Below are 18,051 nucleotides of genomic sequence, written 5' to 3'. Positions count from 1 at the left end.
TGGAAACAGAGTCCTCACCAGAACCAGACTATAATATCAGATTTTGGTCCTCCAAATCTCTTAGAAATAAATTAAAAACTTTTGTTCATATGCCAAACAGACTATAGTATATCTGTTATAGGACAAGTAGACTAAGACAGGCATCATATCTCATATTTAAGAAGGCAGGGGACATGTTCGAGTCGAGGCACAAACTATCCTATGACTTTCAGGGATGTGGCTCAACAGGAAAGCACATGCTTTGCACATAAGAGACTCAGGTGGTAAAACACAAACCCTACATAACAAGCAATTATTCTAATTTCAACTCTGATTTTAACAATTCAAATAATCTTTAAGGTTATCAGCAACTGCTTTAAGGAGTGAACTGTTTCAATGTTCAAGATGTTTCCTTTAACATTATTTATTTATTTACATCTTGTTCTGATTTAGGTTGTGTTTCAGATTGTCTTTACAATCACAATCTTGGTTTACATGGTTAGGTCACCTCACCACCAAGAGAGATCATGATTCAATACAGCTTCAAGTTACCTTGCAGTCATCCTATTAATACATATAATAATGAGAGTCATTATGATTATACACACACATCACTGTCACTGTCATCCTGTTGCTCATCGATTTAATGGAGCAGGCACCAGTAACATCTCCGTTGTGAGACTTGTTGATACTGTTTTTGGCATTTCGAATACGCCACGGGTAGCTTGCCAGGCTCTGCAGTGTGGGCAAGATACTCTCAGTAGCTTGCCGGGCTTTCTGAGAGGGACTGAGGAATCAAACCTGGATAGGCCGCATGCAAGACAAATGTTCTCCCCCCCACACATATACATATATATTTACACAACTAACATTTTGACCCTTATTCTTTGCATCATGCTGGCATAACCCCAACTCTTCTAATTCTCCATTTCTAAAATGGAAATGGGGGAGCTTCGCAGCTTCTTACAGCAATGTACTGGGACTGTGAGCTGGGCTACAACTCCACGCTGCCCGGTGATGGATCTTTCCTCTCCACCCTATTTTTACGCAAGGAAAATGGCAGCAGCAGCAACATCCACGTGGTGGGAGCCACCTTCTAAGACTCCTAAGCCAGAGGTATACGGTTTTTATACTTTGGTACTCCTAGATATCATGGAAAGTGGGTGTTACCGGCACACCCTCGCCCAGATAAATCCGGAGCTGCTGAGAGCAAAATGGACCCTCTGCGCCTAAAGACATTGATTCCAGAGACCTTCTAACCCATTTTGGCATCCAGAGCAGCTTCTTACAGCAATGCACTGGGACTGTGATCTGGGCTATGCAATTTGTGGCAGAATTTTCCCTCGACTTTATACAGAAATCCAAAACCAACTTACATCTCTTAATTGTCAGCAATGTGAAACGGTTCCTTTTTAGCAGGTCTTACTTTGAGGGGAAACTCCAAACAATAACAGTGAGTTTTTTGTTGAAATATTGAAGGTAATCAAAGTAGCAGCCATTTCTCTAGACTGTGAACTACGCAATAGCCCCACGCCGGCCAAGAAGAGGAAATACCCCTGTATCCCTGTTGTTTCCCATTTTTGGGGAGAAACGACCTGTGGTGTCTACCATACTATGAGGCGTGAGAAGGGGGATGAGGAGAAAAAAAAGGAAAAGGAAAAAGGGAAAAAAAGAGTTATGTACTTGGAGCAGTGGGGCTACATATCTCTTCATTCTAAGCAATGGAAAACTAATTATCAAATGCTTCCTTGGCAGCAGGGCTGTCTTTCTTGGGGGGAAACTCCAACAACTATAGTGAGTTTTGTGTTGAAATATGGAATGTCATCAAGGTAAAGAGAAAATGAAGTGAAATTCATCAGTTATGCAGTTGGGGGTGGGGAGTGGGGGCGGGTGGTATACTGGGGTTTTTGGTGGTGGATTATGGGCACTAGTGAAGGGATGGGTGTTTGAATATTGTATAACTGAGACATAAGCCTGAGAACTTTGTAAATTTCCACATGGTGATTCAATAAAAATATATATATAAAAATAAAATGGACATGGAAGGTTAGAGACAATTCCATTGAAAATCACTGGAAGTTATTGGAAAATAATCTTATATTGGGCCCACTGCTTTCAAGTAATCCCATTACTCAGTCAAGTCTTTTCTCCCACATTTTAAAGGATGCTATACCAAACTTTGCCACTTCTCTTTCAACTTCTAATAACTTCTTTCCAATTCCCACTCTCAGTTGATGATTCTGTTCCCTATCTCACCAGGGATGTTAAAGAATTAGAAAAGAATTTCCAAATACTTGCACAATACAAATATACCCACCTACCTTCATCTGTGCAAATAAAGTCATTGCCAAATCAGAAGCCTCTCTCCAGCAATTGTTCCTTTTTTCCTTCTTTAGAAACAATTTACTCTCTCAAATGAATCTTTATAATCATCACTCAAAAAGGAAATATAAAATTTGCCCAAAGTAAAAATTAAAATAAAAATTTTATCTCCCCTTTACAGTTCTAGTTCTTTTTTACAGAGAAAGTGATGTGGTAAAAATTGTGTGTAACACATGTCCAGTGTTTTTCCCCACATCCTTATTAAAGCTCACTCCAACTCACTTATTTCACCTTCTTTTTTATAGAAAATCTCATCCAATGTATTCTTTTCTATTTAAATGTTTATGATTTTTCAGATATATACCTAGAGTCAATGCACTCTCCTGATTTCATATATTTCAAACTGCATCCATAATGCCACTAATTGAATGTCAATAGACCATTTTAACTGTGGGTAGGACATTTGCCTTTCACGTGCCCGAAATGGGTTCTATTCCTTCGTCCCTCTCAGAGAGCCCGGCAAGCTACTGAGAGTATCCCGCCTGCACGGCAGAGCCTAGTAAGGTACTGGTGGCATATTCGATATGCAAAAAATAGTAACAACAAGTCTCACAATGGATATGTTACTGGTGCCTGCTCAAGAAAATCAATGAACAATGAGATGACAGTGCTACAGTGCAGTGCTTCCCAAATAAGACCCCTGGTATATTCCTCAAATGATGTGGTTTGTTTTGGGGGGGGCTTGGGGGACTTGAGAGGTTCTTTTGAAATATTTGGACTACACTCACCAGTGCTCAGCGGTTACTCCTGGCTGCTTTGCACACAGGGACTATTCCTGTTAGTGCTCAGGGGACCATGGAGTGTTGAGGATCGAACCCAGGTTGGCTGTGTGCAAGACAAATGTCCCACTCACTGTACAATAGCTCTAGCACTGTTTAGTTATTTTTTACAATGTTCCTCATTTTAATTTGTGGCATAAAATTCCTGTTGTCACCCTTAACATTCTTTTGCATATTTAATCTTGCAGGAAAATTTGTTGATTTAAACTCCAAAATATACCTGTAAGAGTAGCATATTTAATTCCAACCAATAAAAATTATTTACAAGGATCCTATTGTTTCTGACCTTTCTCTTTATAGTCTTTAATTCTATATTCTTAACACACTAACTGGTATAATTTCCTAAATACAAAGCTAGTTTTCAAGGCTCTGCAAAAATATGTGATTTCCCATAAAATAGGAGGCGAATCCTCACTTACCACAAGAGACTTTTGATCTTGATCTACTTCTCCAAACCTGACTCCACAACTCTTGCCAATGCTCACGCTCATTTACTGACTTTCTTATAGCCATTTAGGTGTGTTGATCAGGCTTATAGAATGTTTCTTTTTACATGTTTGTCATTTTCAAGATACCTGTGTACATATGCAATCATTCTTCATTCTATTATGTGTCCTTTCCTTTCTCTGGATAATCTGTAAGTGTAGACAATCTTTCTTCATTCAGTTCTGTGCTCAAAAGTTTGCCTGCCCAGGTCACCTGTTCATGTTATCTACTTCCAGTTAGGACACAGAAATTTTAAACAAAAGTATAATTACTGTATCACTTTCATTGTTCATCGATTAGCTGAGTGGGCACTAGTAATGTCTTCATTTGTTCCTGTCACGTCATAGTGTAGCCCGATGGCATTTGCTCGCTCCAGGAACACAAAGAGCACGTTGTTGTTACTGGTTTTGGCATATCAAATATGTCACAGCTCTGCCATGCGGGAAAAAATAATAATAATAAAAATTAAAACCAAATAAAAATAAAAGTAAAAATTGTGTCGCTCTCTTCTGGGAGCTTTGTTTTATAGTCTCTGGATCTTGGCTGTTGATGAGATTACATGGCGAGGAAGAGGGGATGTTTGTGGGTATGAGTGCCATGCTACTGGAAAACTGGAGATATGGGTGGAGGAGGCCCAGTCCCCATCCCAGCAGACTTGGAAGTCTCAGCCACGAGTCTTGCGTACAGGGGTTCCTCTGTCAGTTCCTTAATGGGTGAGGCTCATCCAAGCATGTGGAGAGTGGCCTTGAGTATGGCTCTGACTGGGTTCTGGAGGTTTTTGGCTGCTGGAGCTCTGCTTGGGGTGGGGGGAACTCAACCCGCTCCTCTCTGAGGGGGACCCAGTTAAGACAGCCTGGTGCAGCGACAGGAGATTTTGCATCGCTCTCCTCTGGGAGCTTTGTTTTATAGCCTCTGGATTTTGGCCATTGATGAAATATATGATAAAATAGAATAATATGTCTTTTAAGGCTAGAGTACAGGATGTAAGATGATTGCCTGGCACATGGCTGGCCCAAGTTTGATTCCTTGCCCCAAATATGGTATCCAAAGTAAATACAAGTACAACCAAGAGTGATGCCTAAGCACAGAGTCAGAGGTAGGCCCCGAGTGCCACAGGACATGACCTAAAAACAAAACGTGGCACCAAAACAAAACCAAAAGAGACTTTCACGTAAGAAATAAATAAGCCTTCAATAGAGAAAAGTGATAATGGGAAACTTTTCATCCATGGGGAGTTGGAAGGGGAGTACTGATTGCATACTGAGATAAAAAGAAACTAACTAAAAGCTTTATCAGCTTCAATACCTGCACACTGTCTGGAATGATGGAATAAAATTTCAAGGAGATCTCAAAACAGAACAAAATTGCTTCCATCTGCTAAATCTTTCGCAAGAGTCTTTATTGATTACACAGGGTACTCTCAGAAAAGCTAGTGTAATAACAAGACACCTTCTGAAGACTTTTGGCTAGTAAATTATAGATAAAGAGAGCCAAAGTCTCAGAAAGCTTATTGCATGAATGGGGAGATAAGAGAACTCTACAGCTAAACTCAAAGATGGCAACACTGCTGAAAAACAGCAAAGACTTCACAGATTTGGAAAAGCACAAAGAGATAAACCATATTTATGGATAGTAAAAGTCAAATTATTCAGATATTCATTTCCTTGGAATTATCTATAGTTTCAGCCCTTATAAAAATACCAGCATAATTGTTTAAAATATTTTATAATTAAAAATGTAATTAGAAATGGAAATTACCTAGAATAGCCAAGATAAATTCTGAGGAAAAAAAACCTGAGATACCTGAATTGAAGATGCATTTTAAAGCTATATTAATTAAAATACTGCAAGACTGATGTAAATATACCAATATTGATTAACATAGGAGATTAAAAGATTTTTTAAGAGACTCATATGACCACTGTATGTTTAATCAATTCACAAGTCATTTAACAAATTTGCAAGTGGTGCTGAAGCAAATATATATCAATACAAAAAGGCATATATTACATTCACATATAAGTCAAAACCTTAATGTCAGCCATATACCTTCTAGAATAAAGCATCAGAGAATAAGAGGATCCATTCATAACTTTCAGATAGGTAAACATTCTTTCTTCTTTTTTTTTTTGCTTTTTCGGTCGCAACCGGCAATGCACAGGGGTTACTAATGGCTCTGCACTTAAGAATTACTCCTGGTGGGGCTCAGGGGACCATATTAGATGCCAGGAATTGAGCCCGGGGCGGCCTCTTGCAAGGCAAATGCCCTACCCGCTGTACTATCACTCCAGCCCTAAGGTAAACATTCTTGACAAGTGTCAAAGACACTTGCCACAGCAGTGGGAGCCCCAGGTTAAATCCACAGCACAGCATGTACACCAAGCACCAAGTAGAGAGGAGAATCCAGTCAAGACTGGACAGGCGTGCCTCCCTCCAAAATTAAATAGAAATTAAGAAGGAGAAAAAATACAAAGTTTCTGTCCCATGAAAAATATCATTGAATATTAAGAACAGGGCATCTGAAAGACAGTAGAAGAGACAGCACACAAATTAAAGCACTTAAGATCGACCCACATTTGATCCTGGCACCACATATAAAGTTCAGTACCTCCAGGAGCAATCCCTGATCACAGAGCAAGGAACAAACTTTGAGCACTGATAGGAGTGAGCCCTCAAACCCTTCCCCAAATTTAGAACAAACCCTAGACTAAGATAGTACAGATACCCATTAAAAATCTCCCCTGTTCCAAATACATAAAGAACTTGAAACAATCAATCATAAAAAATCAAACAATACAGTACCAAATGGATAAATGATTAACAACTCTTGGGGACGACACACCGTACAATCTTCATGGGGTATTCCCAGTAGTGCTCAAGGTGCATATGCTGTCATAATCACACCCAGAGCTCCAGAACTTAAACAACAAACTCTAGTCTTTTAACTTAACTTTCTGGACTCAGACAGTTCAGAAAACAAGTGGACAATAAGATCAAGAGAAAGCAGTCAGCTATAGCACTCATAAGGAGAATGCATATAAAATTGATGATATAGTGATAGCACAGTGGGTAGGGCATTTGCCTTGCATGCGGCTGACCCAGGTTCGATTTTTCTGTCCCTCTAGGAGAGTCCAGCAAGTTACCAAGAGTATCCTGCCCGCATGGCAGAGCCTGGAAAGCTACTGTGTTGTACTAGATATGCCAAAAATAGTAACAAGTCTCACAATGGAGATGTTACTGGTGCCCGCTTGAGCAAATTGATGAACAACGAGACTACAGTACTACAGTGCTACTTCACATAGTTTTAATAATAATACAGAATACTAAATAGTTTTTAGCTGTGCAAAAACTGAAGTCTCATAAAATATTGATGAGGGTATAAAATAATATTGGAAAGCCATTTTGCAGTTTCTATAACATTAAAAATACATGTATCCTATAATACAACATTTTCAATTGTGAATATTTACCAAAGAGATGAAAACATGGATCTTCAAAATCTTGCATTTGCTAATATCAAGGTAGTCTCACAAATAAAAGTCAAAACATGAAATTAAAATGCTCTTTAGCAAGACAATGAATAAAAACATAATTATCATACTGAAGGCAATTGAATTCATGAAATAATAACACTAGTAATATTACACAATTTGGCCAAATCTTACCAACATTACATTTAGCAAAAGTAGCCAAATGCTTTTGAATAAGCAACATATATATCACTGTCATCCTGTTGTTCATCGATTTGTTCGAGCAGGAACCATAAACATCTCCATGATGAGACTTGTTACTGTTTTTGGCATATCAAATACTCCACAGGTAACTTGCCAGCCTCTGCCGTGTGGGCGGGATACTCTCAGTAGCTTTCCAGCCTCTCCAAGAGGGATGGAGGAATCGAACCGGGTCAGCCGTGTGCAAGGCAAACCCTACCCGCTGTACTATCACTTCAGCCCAACATATATATACATATGTTTATGATTAAAATAAAATATGAATAAACATCATAATCATTATTTAAGTTCACTCTTGTAAGCTTAAAGAACAAATAAAACTAAACTAGAATGACAGAAAGCAGAACCAGGACTGTTTGTGAGGGTAGAGACGAGAAACTACTAGAGAGAAGTAACTTAATAGGAAAATGGAAATGTTCTATATCTCTTTCAGCCACTCGTATCATGAGGATGTGCCATTTTTAAACATTTTGGCCAAAACCCCAAGAACTATACATTTTCTGAATTCGCAATTTAGCCTTCAATAAGTATTCGACTTCTGCCTTTTTCTGTCAATAGCTAATTTCAAATTTTAATGTCTAAATGAGACATCATGTATTGAAAATGGGTTAATATCCAAAATATGCAGAGAACTCACACAACTCCACACAACAAAAAAGCAAGCAACTCAATTAAAAAAATGTACAAAATAAACATTTCTCCAGAGTCATGCTGATGGCCCAGATATATGGAAGATTGCTCAGCATCACTTATTGTTAGAGATATGCAAATTATGCCCTTGAGATCGGACATTATAATACAGTGCATTTTCTACTATATTCTTTCTCAGTTTTCTAACAAGACTATTACATACTTTTCTTCCCTCCTCAAATATTAACAGTCTCTACTGCATCTCTACTCAGATGCATTTTCTTCTTATATGATGTTATCTTTGAGTTTATTAACAACATTGTAGTGATCAGAAGAGAAATTCCAAAATAAGCTTCTAATGCTTTCCTTAGAAATTAATTTCATAGTCCACCACCCCTCAATCTACCCATCTGCCAGAGCTATACTTACTTACTCTCTAATGATAAAATACAAATTACTCTCTACCAACTTGGTCTCCCTCACTGCATTTTCCCTCCAATACTCCCCAAAATAACAAAACAAACATGTGGAAAAGTGAACTTCTGATCTTTTTTTCAAAACAGCTCTAGGCATGATCTTCCTTGCCATGGTTTATAGCAACAATATCCTTTTTTGTTTTGTTCTACCAGGGCTTTATATATTTTGGATATTAATCTTTTTTTCCATGAGTGGTGGGCAAAAAATTTTTTTCAATCTGTGGACTGTCTTTGTATTCTAGTCATCATTTATTTTGAGGTATGGAAGCTTCTTAGTTTAATGTAGTCCCATGTGTTTATTTTTCTTTCACTTGCTTGGTCATCGATTTCATCTTTAAATATGCCTCCAGCTTTGTCATGAAGATTTCTCCTAATATTTTCATCTATGCGCCTAATGGATTCTGGTATTTAATTCATTTTTATTTAAATTCCATGCATGGTATTAATAAGAGGTCTGAGTTCTATTTTCTGAGGCATAATTGTGAATGGGACTGATATTTTTTATATTTCACTAATTGTATATAGGAAAGCCATGAACTTTTGTGTGTTAATTCTTTATACTGATATTTTACTAAACAAGTCTATTGTTTTTAGAAGCTTTTTTTCAGAGTCTTTAGGGTTTTATAAATATAATACCTTGCCATCTGCAAATAGTGAAAGCTTGAGTTATTCCTTTCTTATATGGATGCCTTGGTATTTTTTTCTTGCCTAATTCTGTGATAAATACTTCCAATACCATATTGACTGGAAGTGGTGAGAAAACTGTTCTCGTTTCTTATTTCACCTATTCAATATTTACCATTTGGAATTTTATAGCATTCTTGCACTCAAACAGCATTAGAAAATACCTTTGTCATAAAGTTGTTCATAATAGATTTTTTTTGTATACAAATTTCCAAGACAAATCCTACCATCATGTCAACAGCCCTCTACCAATGTCCCGAGATTCCCTTCTTATCCCAGCCTGTATCCTTAACAGACATGTTTTTAAGTTTGTTAGCGTAGTTTGGTTCTCATGCTTACAGTGTCGTTGGCTCTGTGGTTTAGGAATATTCATATACCACACCTCTACACCACCGATATGCCCAAGGCCCCTGGCCTGGTTACCTCATGTCCACCTCTTCTTCTTACTTAGGTTTCTACACTGTGTCTTTCTGAAAAAGAAGAAAAATATCCTTGGAGAAAATGCTAAATAGGATATTTTTATATTCTCATATAAAAGCTAAATATGGAATATTTTAATTCCATGAAAATAGCTAAATTGTCTAAAAGTTATAACTAAATATGATTTCTTATACTGTACCCTAAATTTTATCTAGTAATGTAATCATAATAATGTTAGGCATCTAATTATACATCACTAGAAATGGTGCATCTATTTTAGTTATTCCTCATCTCACTCTAACGCAGTCTTTAATCTCAATGGTTTCTCTAAGTATTCAATATACATTCACAGAAACTTGTAGGTCACTTATAGTACAGGCACTGTACACAAATGGTGAGTAAAATCCAATCCTCAACCTGGAAAGACTCATCCTCCAGTAGAGTAGATATGTAAACAAAATACATACAAAACAGTGTGCTTAGAATAGAAGTATTAACAGACTTGATGGAAGTGTGGGGGAAAAAAGAAGCAGTACATGAATTATTTCTGAAACCATAACTAAGATTTGATATTCTGAATTTATAAAAGTCTGCAATAAGAGAAACAGATTCACATGACTTATCTGTGAATGATATGCACATCTACTTGTTAAAGCACCTCTCCGTTTCTTTCAATACTGAGATATTGCTGGAAAACCCAAGGTCCTGACAGAAAAAAATGACATTCGCCTGTGGTAAAGACAGATGGTTTAGAACTCTTTAATCCATGCAATCTATCTAAATATATCTTTATTCTCAGTGTCTATGTGCACTGCTGGTTTATGGTCCTTGGATGGAATGTTAGCCAAGTCATTTTGTGCAAAAAAAGTAACTGCGTAGGCTAAAGCTTGGATGAGCTCACTAGAAATTACTTTCTATTTTGGGTTTCTAAGAGATTGTGGTTTGGGAATCATAAAATAAGATGGCTTTTCTTTGGTCACAGTCTATGTAAGTTTTACATGCAGTGAAAAACAGTAGATTAGGTAGAGAAAAGTTAAAGAGAAGACCTAAGAAGAAGTCCGTTGAATTGGCCTTTACCTCTTTTACTCACCAGCTAGCTTGTGGCAAACACTTACCTTGAACCATCCTTCCTTACACAGGAGAATCCAGTGACTATTATTTATCTTAGTATTTGGGGTTGGAGCAATAGTATGGTAGGGTAGGGTGCTTGCATTGCATGGCTCTATCTCCAGCACCCTGAGCCAGTCAGGAGTGATTCCTGAGAGCAAAATCAGAAGTGAGCACTGAGCTAAGCAATGGGTGTGGCCCAGAATACAATAATATTGATGAAAGTAATTTGAGTTACATTTCCCTACTTTGCTATGAAATAAATTTAAATGAAGAGAATCTATTGACTATCACTGTTACAAAGAATAATAAATTGTAACACACATTTTATTCAGCTGTTTTACTTTTGTTTATAATATAGGATATATTGAACAATGAATAAATGATATTTTTAAAGTTTCTATATTTCGATTTTATCACCTTAATCAATCAGAGCTAGCAGATTGAAAATAAGATTCAGGGGCCGGAGCCATAGGACAGCGGGGAAGGCATTTAATTTGCCTTGCATGCAACCAACCTGGGTTCAATCCCCTGCATACCATATAATTCCAAAGTCACGTGAGGAGTAATTCCTGAGTGAAGAGCCAGGAGTGACCCCTGAGTATTCCAGGTATGACTCAAACACCCCCCCAAAAGAAATGAAAAAGAAAATGAAAGAAAATAAAAAGAAAGTTTTCTTATGACCCATTCTGCAAAAATTTTGCTATATTAACCAGGTAAGTTTCTCTTGTACATTTAAATACTCTATATTGAACAAACATACCTTCTCTACTTCTTCTCTATATTTTTTTCCTTCTATGTCTTTATTCTAGCTGAGGTACTCAGATCAGGAGTTGAAATCAGTTTTTGAGGTATCATTGAAATAGATCTGGAAACTAATTCCATGTTCATTGTAACAAGTATTACTCTAAAGACATCAAAATGCTTAAGGAAATTTTGATCCCAAGCTACCAAAAAACAGTCAATAACTGAACATGTAACAATATTCTTTGAAGGGACATTTTAACTGCATGCACACACAGAGACATACATATACCTGCACACACACATATATGTATAGGTATACGTATATATCCTCCTCATCATCATCCCGTTGATCGTCCAATTTCCCAAGTGGTCTCAGTAACATCTCCATTCATCCTAGCACTGAGATTTTAGAAGCCTTTCTTTACTCGTCCTTTCCAATGGTTCTGCATTGGAGGCTATTTCAGGGTCAGGGGAATGAGCCCCATCACTGTTACTGGTTTGCGCATATGAATACACCATGGGGAGTTTGTAAGGCTCTCCCATGTGGGCAGGAAACTCTTGATAGCTTGCCAGGCTCTCCCAGAGGGAGAACTAGGTCATAAGATGTCATGCAGCCACAAAGCAGCCGAGCACTTTTGAGAGCTTTGTTTTAAAGTCTCAGGATGGTGGCCATTGGTGAGATTACATGCCCTCGGGAGCAGTCCCTGGGTGTGATCTCTTAGCTACTGGAAGATAGGGAATCTGGGCTGAAGAGGCCCAGTCCCAATCCGAGCAGGCTTGGAGGTCTCAGCCCGGGGTCCCACACATCTGGGTTCCTCTTCTGGTTTCTTCATGCATGAGGCTTATCCGAACATGTGGAGAGGAGCCTTGAGCATGGCTGTGGCTAGGTTCCAGAGGCCTTTGGCCATGGAAGCTCTGCTCAGGGCGGTGAGGGAAACTGAAGCCCACTCCCTCCGACGGGCCCCAGGGAAAACAGCCAGGCACAGGGGCAAGAAACTGGGCTGGAGCTATAGCGCAGCAGGGAGCACGTTTGCCTTGCACGTGACTGACCCGGGTTCGATTCCTCATTTCTCTCGGAGAGCCAAGCAAGTTACCAAGAGATCTCGCCTGCACGGAAGAGCCTGGCAAGCTACCTGTGGCATATTTGATATGCCAAAAACAGTAACAACAAATCTCACAATGGAGATGTTACCGGTGCCTGCTCGAACAAATCCATGAGCTACAGGATGACAGTGACAGTGATAGAGTGACAGTTAAAGAATACAAAACAAAAAAGTTGAATTGTTTGAGATAAGTTAAGTTAATTAGTATTACAATGTAATGTTGCTTTAGGTGGTAAAAGATTCCTACTTCAACCCACCTTTCTCTTACTTTGCTAGTGAGCATAAAAGTTACAGTTATTCTTTATTTAATGGCATATATATAGTCACAAAATTAAAAATTATGCACTTGAGTTATAATTAAATGGCCGTTAATACTAAATGCTGCAACAAACATAGGTGCACACAAACTTTTTTAATGAATGTTTTTGTGTCTTGGAGTAGTTAACAAGAAGTGGAATAGTTAGATCATGTGGTAACTATATTCTTACTTTTTGAGGAATCTTCATAACGTTTCCCCATAGGGGATAAACCATTCTCTCAGCAGTCCATGAGAGTTACTTTTTCACCGCACGACTGCCAACAAAGGCTGTTTGTACTCTTTTAAAAAATAACATTGGGTCAGAAAGAGAGGGACAGACATAGAAAGATTGCACTCAGTTGTGGAATATAAAGTAACAGAATAGGGAATTAACACCCAAGAGTAGTAGAGGTAAGTGCCAAGAGGATTACTCCACAGCTTAGAAGCCGACCTCACATGTTGGGGGAAAAGGGAGCTCAGATAGACAAGGGAACACCAAGTAAAGGGTACTAGGAGGGCCCGCTGCAGATGCAGATGTGGGCTGAAAGTAGACTATAGATTGAACATGATGGCCACTTAAAACCTCTATTGCAAACCACAACACCCAAAAGGAGAGATAGAACAAAAGGGAATGCCCTGCCACAGAGGCGAAGTGGAGTGAAAGAGACGGAGTGGGGGTGGTGGGAAGGATGTTGGGACCATTGGTGGTGGAAAATGGGTACTGGTGGAGGGATGGGTACTCGATCATTGCATGATTGAAATGCAAGCACGAAAGTTTGTAAGTTTTTAAAACTGTACCTCATGGTGATTCACTAATAAAAAATTTTAAAAAATGATATTGGGGTTGGATTGAAGCACAGCACCTTGCACTAAGCCAACATGGGTTTGATCCCATATGTTTCCCCTGAGCATACCATGTGGTCCCCAGAGAACCACCAGGAGTAATTTCTGAGCACAGTACCAGAAGCAGTCCCTGAGCATCACAGGCTGCGACTGAAAAAGCAAAAATAAATAAATAAATAAATGGTTGTTTATTTTAGACACCATACTTTGTAAAACTATTAACTGTACGGTTTCACACATACAATGTTATAGCAATATATAATATATTAGAGTGTCCAGAATTAGTCTAGTTATTTTGACAAAGTAGCTAGTTACATGAAGTGAATATAAAACAAGGCAATTTAAAAAATCATTGGAGAAACTGGATGCCTATATACAAAGAAAATTTAATTAGAACCAACCCCATTAAGCATGCATCATGCATGAACTCTTTCTGACTCTGCTGGACCAAGAAGTCCACTGCCACCTGGCTCTCAAACCCAGATCATGCCCTTAAGAACCCATATGCTGCTACTGGTCTCTCATCATCGAGATGCATTAAGGGCTCCAACTCTCCTGTAACCATTGCCTCTGCACCATGAGTGACCTCTTTTAAAACAAAATTTTATTTACTCATTTGTTTGCTCATTTATTTTTTTATTGAATCACCATGATATACACAGTTACAAAGTTGTTCATGCATGGGTTTCAAACATGCAGTGATCCAACACCCATCACTCCACCAATGTCTATTTCCCACCACCGATGACCCCAGTTTCCCTTTCCCTCTCAGCACCACCCCAATCTACCTCTATGGCAGCTACTTTCTCTTTCTCTCTCTCTCTCTCTCTCTCTCTCTCTCTCTCTCTCTCTTTCTTTCTGTGTGTGTGTGTCCTCTTTTGAGCATTATGGTTCTCAATACAGATACACCATCATGTTTTTTCCTTTATTTACTTTCAGGACACAGTTCTTGTCCAGAGTGATCATTTCCAACTATCTTTTTCCTAATGGTCTCTTTCTCTACCCTAGCTGCCTTCTCCCCAGCTCATGAGGCAGGCTTCCAACTGAGAACTAATCCTTTAAACAAAATGTTATTTCTACTGTGCTTTTTTGCATTCTCAGGATATATTCCCAGATGTGGTATTTCAGGGTCATATGGAAGCTCAATTTCTAGTTTTTGTGCTCTTTAAAAAATAACATTGGGTCAGAAAGAGAGGGACAGACATAGAAAGATTGCACTCAGTTGTGGAATATAAAGTAACAGAATGGGAGATTAAAATGGGTGCCCATTTTCCACAACCAATGGTCCCAACATTCTTCCTATCACCCCCACTCCATCCTGTCCACCCCACTTTGCCTCTGTGGCAGGGCATTCCCTTATGTTCTATATCTCCTTTTCGGTGTTGTGATTTGCAATAGAGGTATTAAACAACTGCCCATATTTTTTTTCCATAAAGGCTGGACCAGTTGGCATTCCCAGTAACAATGAAAGAGCATCCCTTTCTTCCCACATCCATGCCAGCACTGATTGTTTTTGTTCTTTTGATTGTGTGCCAATCTCTGTGGTGTGAGATGGTATCTCATTGTTACTTTTGATTTGCAGCTCCCTGATGACTAGCGATGTGGAGCATCTTTTCATGTGCCTTTTGGCCATTTGTATTTCTTTTTTGAGGAAACTTCTGTTCATTTCTTCTCCCCATTTTTTGATGGGGTTGGAGGTTTTTTTTCTTATACAATTCTACTAGTGTCTTGTATATCATGGATATTAATCCCTTATCAAGTGGGTATTGGGTAAATATTCTTTCCCATTCTGTGGGCTCTTTCTGTATTTTGGTCATCCTGAGAATGCAAAAAAGCACAATAGGAATGACATCTGTACCTATATTTTCATTGCAGCAGTGTTCACAATAGCTAAAATCTGGAAACAATCCAAGTGCCCTAGAACAGGTGACTGGTTAACGAAACATTGGTATATCTACACAATGGAACCCTATGCAGCTGTTCGTAGAGATGAAGTCATAAAATTTGCTTATAAATGGATAGACATGGAGAGTATCATGCTAAGTGAAATGAGTCAGAAAGAAAGCAACAGACATAGAAGAACTGCACTCATTTGTGCAGTATAGAATAACATCACATGAGCCTGACACCGAAGGACAGTTGATACAAGGGCCAGGAGGATTGCCCCATACCTGGAAGACTGCTTCGTGAGTGGAGGTGAGAAGGCAGATGGAATAGAGAAGGGATCACTAAGAAAATGATGGCTGGAGGAATCAGTCGGGATGGGAGATGTGTGCCGAAAGCAGATAATGGATCAAACATGATGACCTCTCAGTGTTTGTGTTGAAAGCCATAATGCCCAAAAGTGGAGAGACAGTATGGGGAATATTGTCTGCCATGGAGCCAGGGGAGAGTGGAAGAGGGGGTGTATACCGGGGATATTGTTGGTGGGAATGTGCACTGGTGGAGGGATGGGTGTTTGATCATTGTGTGGTTGTAACCCAAACATAAAAGCTTGTGAGTCAATAAAATTAAAACAAACAAACTATAAAACAGAAACAAAATGTTAAGCAAATTGCTCAAAAAATTAGCTAAATAAATCCAACAGTACATCTAAAGATCATTTACCATTACCAAGTCGGATTTATACCAGGGTTGCAATGATGGTTCAACATATACAAATCAATTAATATAACCTATCAGTAAAAGTAAAGAAAAAATTATATATCATATCCCATGATTATATCAATAGATTGATAAATAGCTTTTGACAATATTCAACGATCATTCATCATCAAAACTCCCCAACAAAATAGGTGTGGAATAAACTTTACTCAGGATAACAATGGCTATCCATAGCAAGTCACATCCAATATCATTGATCATGGTGGAAAACTGAAAGCAGCACTTAAACAACCTGGTACCATGGCTTTAGAACTTTTCTCCATATGGCAATGTAGATGTATAACAAGCCCAAAGCCAATATCATTCTGAATGGAGAAAACCAGAAAGCAGATTTTAAATAGCCTGGCCCCATGAGTGATCTAGAAGAGAAGTCAGCACTGATCCAAACATAGTAGGCCTGCTCTTCAGAACCAGATGACTGGATTATTCTCTAGATGGTACTGACAGAGTACCTGCCCAGTTGCAGAGCCCTGCTCCACATTTTTGCACATCTGATTTCACTAACACTTAAATGCCCTGGCCCCACAACCAATCTCGACCAAACATGGAAGGAAACCACAGCCCAACAAAATCTCATAGGCCCCCAAGTTACCATCATGCTGAATCATTCTACTGAACAGCATTGGGCCATGGAACATCTCCAAAGTTCACAGTACTGACAGCCCAGTAGGAGCAAAGAAAATTACATAAGATATTTGTGCAGAAAACTACTAAGAAAAATTAGTGGAAACAAAAGTTCAGAGGGCTTAACTAGCACCTAACAGTGTAGCAAATCCTTGGCCAATAACTTAAGCAACACTATTAGTAGATATAGGTTGTAACAAGCAAATATTTAGAGCCTGCTAAGGGGACAGGCTGTAGGCCTAATTTGGGACATTGGTGGAGGGAAGGCCACATTGATTGTAGGATTGCTGTTGGAATACTGTATACCTGAAATAACTGTATTATGAATGACTTTAATTAATGGTGTTTAAAGAAAGATTCCAATGAGAAAAAAAGTTGGAAGTATTTCAGCTTAAAACCACTGAAAGTATTCCCACTAAATTCAGGTACAAGGGAAGAATGTCCACTGTCACCCATTTTTATTCAGTATGGTATTAAATAGTATTAGAAGACATAGCAACATCAATCAGACAAGAATAAAGAAATCAAAAGTACCTAATTTTGAAGATAATTCAAATTATGATTGCTTGCAGATGACATGATGATATACTAAAAGACTGAAAGAGTCCATAAAATAAAGCTTCTAGAAACAATAAATCAAGACAGCAAAGTAGCTGACTACAACATCAATGCACAAAAATCAGTCATGTTCTTACAAAAAATGAATCAGAGGAGATTGTGATCAAGAATTCGATCCTATTTAAAATAGTATCCCAAAACATCAGGCATCTAAGAATAAACTTAACAAAACTTGTGGGAAATCTGTTCAATGATAATTATAAATCACTTAATAAAGATATAGAAGAAAATGTATGGAAAACTATTCCATCTATTGAATTGGAAGAATCAATATTGTTCAAATGACTATTCTACCTACGCTATTAGATTAAGTGCAATCCCCATGAAAATTCAGAAAATATTTTTCAAGGACCTAAGAAAGTCAATAATAAAGTTTGTATGGAATCAGAAAAGACCAGGAATACCCAAAACCACACTGAAAACTAAGAAACTGGAATATATCTCATTACCAAATTTGAAGCACGATTATAAAGCTATAGT

The sequence above is a fragment of the Sorex araneus genome, chromosome X (assembly GCF_027595985.1).
Source record: "Sorex araneus isolate mSorAra2 chromosome X, mSorAra2.pri, whole genome shotgun sequence".
In the NCBI taxonomy this organism is placed as follows: Eukaryota; Metazoa; Chordata; class Mammalia; order Eulipotyphla; family Soricidae; genus Sorex; species Sorex araneus.
Note: the sequence above shows the minus strand (reverse complement) of the source record.